Here is a 9,207-nt window from a genome sequence, read left to right on the forward strand (position 1 = left end):
CATTACTTCTTTAAAAATATCTGAAACAAAGACATCAAAAAATTAACAATGTGTTCATTTCTGTAGGTGGTTTATCATACTCTGTACTTTTCTGGATGTTTAAAATATGTCATAATAAAAATGCATTCATGACTCAAAATATTATTGAACTGGAATGTTTAATAAATTTACATTCACATTTCAATTAAATTAAAATTTTAGTTTCAAAGTGGCTCTAGCCACTTTTCTTTTCTTTGCTTTTCTTTCTTTCTTTCTTCCTTTCTTTTTCTTCTTCTTTTTTTTTAAATAGATACAGGATCTCACCATGAGCCACAGCGCCTGGCCACTTCTCAATTTTTAATACTGTAGGGAGATATTAGTGATAGCAATAGGCAAAATATAGACCAAATGAGTCCTGAGCATACAGCATGGATATAGACCCCTACGGGAACTTGGTTAAATGATGTCATTCTGTCGTGTTATGTTTTATCAAATTACTTGCAATTCCTGGAAGGCTCATGTCCAGTTAATTGAGATCTTCCTATAACATTTCAGCTGATAACAGCCACAGTCATTTAAAACTGGTAATAATGATAGGGTGGTTCCAGTTACTATATATTTGATTCCCAAACTGTTCCAATTCCACCCAGTGACTTGCCAAGGTATAAATCTGGTAAAATTAACACGAAGGAAGACATTTCACAGATTTTCTCATTTACTAAAGTAAGGGCTATAAACAGTTGTCTGAATGGCCAGTATTTCACTAGGAATTTCAACATTAACAACAACAACAAAAATGCTTTACAAAAGCATTGAGAAGGTTGGAAAACCCAGCACTGGCTTTAGGGAGGGAGAGATTTGAGACTTTGCCCTCAGACCACAGAATTACTGCAGACCATTAATTTCTTTCCATTCGGGCTTTAATTGGCTTTCTCCCTGGCACAAATTCTCCTGAATCTCCTCTAACTGTCTAATCAAGGCTGAGCTGTGAAGTACAGCAAAGCAAAGTGAACTTTGTTCTGTACGTAGATAGCTCCCAAAATATAGCTGTTTTATCAGTCATCATCAGGTTAGCACATGGAAAATTCCTTGGGCTACAGAAAGCTTTGGGGGATATAAAACTATTGATCATATCCACCTAAGTAGCAAGTCAATTTCAATACTATGATTTCATGAATGGGCGAGATATATTCATTCGTTTGGCAGTTATATTTTTGAACACCTACTAGGTATCAGGCACTGTCCTAAGAGATACAGTGATGGAGACAGACACGGCCCCTGGCCTTATGTTGCTGATAATCCACATGGAAGAGCTGTCATTCTGGCCTGTGGAACAAGGTAATCTATAAGTGAATCCTGGACAACCAAAAATGCTAAGTGCTTTGCAGCTTGATGAATGGTGTGGAGTCTGGTCCTCTTTGTAAATAGAATTGGGGTCTTTGCAAAAGGTAAAGCTGAATTTTTTCCAAAATTCCAGTCACTGGAAGTCTTAATGAAGAAAATCTCACTCTTTGAGCCATACCTATATTTTTTCTTTTTAATTTTTAAACTATTCTTCTTTTTTTTTTTTTTTTTTTTTGAAACAGGGTTTCCTCTATCACCTAGGTTGGAAGTACAGTGGTGCCATCACAGTTCACTGCAGCCTCATCCTCTCCAGCACAAGAAACCCTCCCACCTCAGCCTCTTGAGTAGTGAAGACTACAGTGGCACACCACCACACCTGGCTAATTTTTGTATTTTTTTGTACAGACAGGAGTCTCTGCTATGTTGCCGAGGGTGGTCTCAAACTCCTGGATGCAAGCGATCCTCCCAGCTCGGCCTCCCAAAGTGCTAGGATTACAGGTATGAGCAACCATGCCCGGCCATCCATGGTTTTTATTAAACACCCAAATCTCCCTAATTCTACTGGAATAAATATGTAGTCACCACCTTACAGACTTTCTGAGGAAGACCCAAATTGTAACAGAGAGATCGAATTAAAAGAGGAAATGAGATGTTCCAGTGTGGTTTAAGGCCAAAGATAATGTGTAAGGAGTAGAAGAGAGGAAAGCACAGTGATTGTGTGTCCCTTTGGAGAGGAAGCTAACCTTCGTTGAGCATTTCCTTGGTTTCACGCGCCATTTATCCATCATTCTTTCAATTCTCCCAACAACCCTGCAAAGTAGACACTCTTACCCCTATTTTACCATTGAAGTAAACGAAGTTCAGGTTGGGAGCGGTGACTCACACCTGTAATCCCAACACTTTGGGAGGCTGAAGTCAGAGAATCCCCCCAGCCCAGGAGTTTAAGACCATGGCAACATAGGGAGACCCTGCTTCTGTTAAATTTAAAAGAAAGAAAGAAAGAAAAGGAAGTTCTGAAGGGGGTGCCTCTCCAAGGCCTCAAACTAAGGAGTCAAGAGCAGAATCCACTCATGCAGCTTCACCTTGGTGACTTTGAACCCACCTGGTCTGACTTACAGGTACGGATGACCTCTAAGACTCCTGCCAGTGTCTCTGAGTCAATGAGTGCACGCTGTCACTCAGCCTGAAGTCAGATAGAAATCAGGAGAGGCAGTTAAGCTGCTGACAATTAAGGGGTTAGAAGTATAAATCAAAATGAGCATTGTTTTATGAATCTCTTTTTATTACTTTCAAGTTTTATTCACCTGATAAGGTAAAAAGAGAATAAAAACAATCAAGAAGGCGAGTCCTTCAATACCCAGATTGCTGCAGCATCTTTTTTCTCATTGTGTTTTGTGGACAGATTAAGTATTAAATTATAAAACTAATCTGTTCAGGTATCAGGAATAATGTCAACTTTGATAAAGGTTCACTCGCTCTGAAGATTACTTTCAAAATGACCTGATCTGACTCAATGAATAATTTAACAATTGATTTTCTGGCAGAAACACTAAAGAATGAAAGGCAAGGCCTCCTAAGATCATCTTGGGAGAAAAAATTTCCTTTTCCCCGAGACCTTTATTTCACCTTAGTTTGCCTGTGATTGGCTTTGATGGGAAGATTCCACCGTTAGTTCCTGATGGACCAGAGTTATAGTTTTTCAGATAGATGCTATCTCTCTTGATGTGAAGATATCTATCGAGGGAAGGGTTGCTTATCGTGTGCCTCACCCTGGGTCAGGCACTAGGGATGCAGAAGCCAGCAGTGTGCATGGGTCCTTACCCTGGCAGAACTCAAGGTCTGGTGGCAGAGGCAGCAGACAGACAGAGACTCAGATGCAGTGTGAGCAATACTCTGGAATCCTGGAGGAGGGACTCTTCCTTCATACTCGGGGCACTCCTCAGAGAAATGCAGGAAGCACAGGAAGTGCAAAGGCCAGGGGGAAAGAGAACGATGGCGCCTGCAGGGAGCTGCATGCATCTGAGCAGTATTTGGGTGGGAGTTTACTGGAAGCCACAAAGGAGGAGTCAGATGTTCTCACTGTAAGTGCAACAGCCACAGATACCAACCAATACAGGAATGTGTTACTGCATCAATGGTGAAAATACTACAGCAGCCATTGTCATCAGAAAATTTCATAATTTTCTAAATTATTGAACAATCCTCAGGTAAGTTCACAATCTGTGAAAGTATAATCAACATTCAATTTGTGTAGTATTTGCTTTTCTAGAAAATGCAGTATATAGTGCGTATAAAACCTGTAAAAGGCAGGGCATGGTCGCTCATGTCTGTAATCCCAGCACCATGGGAGGCCGAGGCAGGTGGATCACTTGAAGTCAGGAGTTTGAGACCAGCCTGGTCAACATGGCGAAACCCCATCTCTACTAAAAATACAAAAATTAGCCAGGTGTGGTGGCTTACACCTGTGATCCCAGCTATTCAGGAGGCTGAGGTGCCGGAATCGCTTGAACTCGAGATGCAGAGGTTGCAGTGTGAGCTGAGATTGCGCCACTGCACTCCAGCCTGGGCAACAGAGTAACACTCTATCTCAAAAAGAAAAAAGAGAAAAGAAAAGAAAAAAAAACTGTGCAGAAAGTTCTTTCAGTATGTAAAAATGGAGTAATGTTCTAGAAACAGATAAATTTTTTTTTTTTTTTTTTTTTTTGGACGGAATCTCACTCTGTCGCCCAAGCTGGAATGCAGTGGCACAATTTCAGCTCATTGCAACCTCCGCCTCCCAGGCTCAAGTGATTCTCCTGCCTCAGACTCCTGAGTAGCTGAGATTGCAGTCGTGCACCACCACACCCAGCTAATTTTTGTATTTTTAGTAGAGGCGGAGATTCACCATGTTGACCAGGCTGGTCTTGAACTCCTGACCTCAGGTGATCCGCCTGCCTCGGCCTCCCAAAGTGCTGGGATTACAGGTGTGAGCCACCGCACCCGGCTGATTCTTTCATGTGTTGAGTTGTTCTATGTGTTTGAGGATGCCTGGTAGCACGGTTCCTCATACACTAAACGCCTCAGTGCCTCACAAACCACAAGACACCCCCAGGGAGTGAGCCATCTTTGTTGGCTGAGGTTAGTGTTCCTGGTCTCTGTGCCCACTCTTCCCCATGGGAGAAAGAGTGACTTTTGATTGGTGAGTTTGGGAGAACTTCATCCCTTCTCTTCTGTATAAATGCCCGGGAATTCCCGTTCTGCCCAGGACTGATGGGAGAGTTAACTCTAGGAAAGAGAGCAAACCCATTAAGCTAATGATTTAAAGACATTCTCTGTGCAGCTTTGTCAGTAATAAAGCTGACATTTTTCACTCTCCGTCTGCCTCTTAAGTCTCATTTTTCAAATGCTTGAAAGAAGCATTGAAGAAAGAAAAGAGCATTTGTGTGCTCCACATACAGCCCATTTGAAGTAAAGGATAGTCATTGTCATGCCAGGAGGGTTGGGGCCATCCAGGACGCATGAGTGGAGTGAGGCGTGAAGACCCCCATAGAACCTCATCACATAGGCTGTGGCTTCTCAGAGGCCCAGGATTCTGGAGGGGAGCTCTTGGGGATTCTGCGAGAGGAGATAAGAGGAGGGAAAGTGCCACCCACTATTTCAACCATAGCAACTGTGGTTTTCTGTGTTTTATATTGGGTTCAAATATACGTAAAATCTCATTTGTTTTTTAAAAAAAAACCTCCACGGCAGAAAGAAAAAAAGAAAGTGTTTGGCAACATCTGAGCTGAAGAGTTGGCAGAGAAAAGAACAGCCCAGGAAGAGTGATAAGGAGGTGCCAAAAATGCAAGAGGAAGGAGGAATATTTGCAGACCAGGAAGCTGAGGAATGGAACTTTTCAAGAGGCAGAAAGTGACCGCAGGTTGGGTAACACCATAGGGAGGTCAGAGAAGAGGAGAACAGAAGAGTGACCACAGCGTTTATTGACATTGTGATCTTGACAGGAACAGGCTCAGGGCAGTGTCAAGGGCCAATCCTAAATGGTAGGGGATTAAGAGGTAAGTAAAGAAGTGAGGAAGTTGAGACCATTTGGACTTCACTGTAAAGAAGATGATGGAGACCTGGCACAGTGGCTCATGCCTGTAATCCCAGCACTTTAGGAGGCCAAGGCGGGCGGATCACCTGAGGTCAGGAGTTGGAGACCAGACTGGCCAACATGGAGAAACCCTGTCTCTACTAAAAATATGAAAATTAGCTGGGCATGGTGGTGGGCACCTGTAATCGCAGCTACTCAGGAGGCTGAGGCAGGAGAATCACTGAACCGGGGCAGGTAGGGGTGACAGAGTTTGCAGGGAGATGAGATTGCACCACGTCACTCCAGCCTGGGTGAAAGAGCAAAACTCCATCTTGGGAAAAAAAAAGAAGAAGAAGATTATGGATCCTGGATGGTATCAGTTTCTCCAGTGCCTACTGGTTGTCCAAAAGGTTCATGCACAAAAGAAATTAAGTTGCTGCAATGTGCTGGACAATAGAGTACTATTTGTGGTAGAAACAGAGAAATCCTTTTTCAAATGTGGTCGAAATAGGAGAAGCAGGGAGTCTGGGAGGGAGTACAACAGCAGATCCTTGCCTTCTTTGCTGAAAGGACTGGTTGTAACCATTTTGTTGTTGTTTCATATTGAAGAGAGCATTAATCTTTCTAGGAAGTCCGTAGCTCAGATGGGAGCTGCAGTTAACAATGCCTCCTCTGTTGCTAACACGTTAATGAATGTTGAATCAGCAGGAGAGAAATGACTTCTCCTCCGCCATATTCCATACCCTGCTGATAGCAAGGACATAAGTGCTGCTGACTGGCTGCCTAATGGTCCATGGAAGTCACTGAGGTGACATGGTTAGTGCTGCAGAACTCAAAAGGGCTTCTTCCTTCATTCTTAGACCCAGAGAAAAGCACTGGGAGGAATGAGAAAGTAGCGACTAGACAAAAATGAAGACTCTTTAAGAAGCATTGCTGAAGTTACAGGGGAAAAAGGTAAGAGTCTTAGTGGTCATTTTCCTAAGTGCAGCTCTGAAATTGAAATGATGTTTGACCACTCCCACATAAAGACATGGCGAAGAGTGAGATATGCTTGCATGGCCTTCTGAACTCCACTGAGCGGAAGACCTACATGAGACATGTTAGACCACTGGAAGGAACAAAGACCCATGTTCTTCTTCTGGCTCTAATTCTGAGCCCATAAGCCACTGTGTTTTCCACCAGTTGCATTCTCTGTGTCTTCATCTACTCATCAACAAAACCAAATTACAGGCCACTATGTGGATAATTTATTCAGGCCTGCCATGTTGCTTAACCAACAGAAGAGAGGAGATTCAAAGGTCAGATGGGAAAGGTGCTTCATGCACTTAAGTTTAATCTCTTAACAACGCGGACAGGCATTATTACCCATCTTACAGATGGTAAAACAGGCCAAAAGAAACAAGTCACTGGCATAAAGTCCCTCAGCTGGTAAGTGACAGAGTTGAGTCAAAAGCCCAGCTATGTCTAGCTGTGAATAATATAAAATGAATGAGTGATAATTGAGTGAATGATAAGAATAAGGAATTAAACTTATAATATGTTTTAGACATTTTAAGTCTAATTAGGGACTTTTTTGTTTGTTTGTTTTCTTTTTTGAGATGGAATCTCACACTGTCGCCAGGCTGGAGTGCACTGGTGCAGTATCTCCACTCACTGCAATCTCCACTTCCTGGGTTTAAGTGATTCTCCTGCCTCAGCCTTCGGAGTAGCTGGGATTACAGGCTCATGCAACCATTCCCAGCTAATTTTTTTTTTTTTTTTAAACAGAATCTTGCTCTGTTGCCCAGGCTGGAGTGCAGTGGTGCGATCTTGGCTCACTGCAACCTCTGCCTCCCTGCTTCAGTCTCCCGACTAGCTGGGACTACAGGCGTGTGCCATCACGCCCGGCTAATTTTTTTATATTTTTAGTAGAGATGGGGTTTCGCCATGTTGGCCAGGCTGGTCTTGAACCTCTGGCCTCAAGTGATCCGCTCGCCTCAGCCTCCCAAAGTGCTAGGATTATAGGCATAAGCCACTGTGCCTGGCCTAATTAGGGACTTTTGTTTCTTTCCCTGTTTACTTTCAGAATCACTTCTTTGCCCATAAACAACTAGGAGCCAGACAGTCCTGTCAGTGGTCAGAGATTCAGTGCTCAGCAAATGATGAGTAGGCAAGTTCTCGCATCTCCTTCCTATGGCACAAAAATCTGTGCAAGATTTATGAATCTTAAATGTCCACAAACCATGGGAAGTATTAAGTGGAAAGCAGATAAAGAACGCTATTTTGTTGTTAAATACATTTTGATATATCCACAAAATGGAATGCAACCATTAAAAAAACATGATGTTAAAGAGCTATGAATGGTTTATTATAATGTAAAGTGGGAAAAATGTGTGTGGACATTGTTAATAATAATTGACATTGGGAGATGAGATCATGAACAATGTTTTTGTTCTTTTCTGTACTTTCTTGTGTTTCCAACATTTTCTTTAATTAGTATTCACGGTTTTTATAATTGAAAAATATGGGCTGGGCATGGCGGCTCATGCCTATAATCCAAGCACTTTGAGAGGCCAAGAGGGGCGGATCACTTAGTCCAAACCTAATGACAACTCAACTTTTCAGGGAAATGCAAATTAAATTTGTTCTGAGATCATCACTACGCATTCACCAGAATGGCTAAAATTTTAGAAACTGACAGTAGCAAGTAGAAGCAAGGAAGTGGAGCCAGGGAACATTCAAGCACTGCAGATGGCAAGGGTCCAGTGAGTGACTGGTAAAACCATTTAGCATTACCTTCTGAAAACAAATACCTGTCCAACACCTGGCAAATCCACTCCTAGGTATAAACTCAAGAGAAATAAACACATATATCTACAAAAATATGTGTACATGAATGATTATAAGCAGCTTTAAAATTGAAAGTAATTAGTAGCCAAAACCAGGAAGCAGCCCAATGGCCATCAACAGGAGAATGAATATTGTGGTCTGTCCATACAATAGAACACTACACACCAACAACAAAAGAACAAATGACTGCTACACAGAATGACAGGAATGGGCCAGCACAGTGGCTCATGCCTGTAATTTTAGCACCTTGGGAGGCCGAGGTCAGAGGATTGCTTAAGGCCAGGAGTTCAAGACCAGCCTGGGCAACATGGTGAAACCCCATCTCTACAAAAAATACAAAAATTAGCCCAATATGACTGCAGGAACCTGTGGTCCCTGCTAGTTGGGAGGCTGAGGTGGGAGGTTCACCTAAGCCCAGGAAGTTGAGGCTGTAGTGAGCCTTGATTATGCTACTGCACTCCAGCCTGGGCAACCAAGCAAGATTCTGACTCAAAAAAAGAATGACAATAATGAATCACACAGAGTGTTGAGTGAACTAAGCCCACACAAGAGAATGATACACAGTGTGCATGATTTGGGAGTGTGATAAAGACAGCTCATACTAGCTCATGAGAACAAGTTATTCCATACATTTTGAGGAATTTTGCAATCCAATCATTAAATACATGCTTTATTTAAAATTAAATTATATAAACTTACAACTAAATAAATTGCATATAAAATAAAGGTAGTAAATACTCAAACCTCATCACTTCCTAATTATTTTACAGCATTTTTACTCTTCTCTATGCAATTGAGATTATTTGCATCTATTGTATCCATTTGGTGGAAATAATATATATAATTGTGTTCTACTGTACATATATTTCCAATACCATGTTCAATAATCACACCTTGATAGCTTCAAATCGGCTGTGGCGATTGCTAGAAAAATTGACAAAGGTACAGATCAGGGTTCCTCCTCTTCCTCCTCCTCCTCCTCTTCCTTCCTCTCCCCTCCTCCT

General features: G+C 42.2%; 1 long non-coding RNA gene across 1 annotated transcript in view; it reads left to right on the forward strand.

The window, feature by feature from the left end:
• LOC105530969 overlaps positions 1–9,207 on the forward strand; it is a 49,022-nt gene that overhangs the window by 37,821 nt on the left and 1,994 nt on the right. Inside the window, exon 3 of the long non-coding RNA XR_001004719.1 lies at positions 6,235–6,328. This is a non-coding gene — a long non-coding RNA (uncharacterized LOC105530969). The remainder of the gene's footprint in view (positions 1–6,234; positions 6,329–9,207) is intronic.

Source organism: Mandrillus leucophaeus, unplaced genomic scaffold (assembly GCF_000951045.1).
Source record: "Mandrillus leucophaeus isolate KB7577 unplaced genomic scaffold, Mleu.le_1.0 Scaffold858, whole genome shotgun sequence".
Classification (NCBI taxonomy): domain Eukaryota; kingdom Metazoa; phylum Chordata; class Mammalia; order Primates; family Cercopithecidae; genus Mandrillus; species Mandrillus leucophaeus.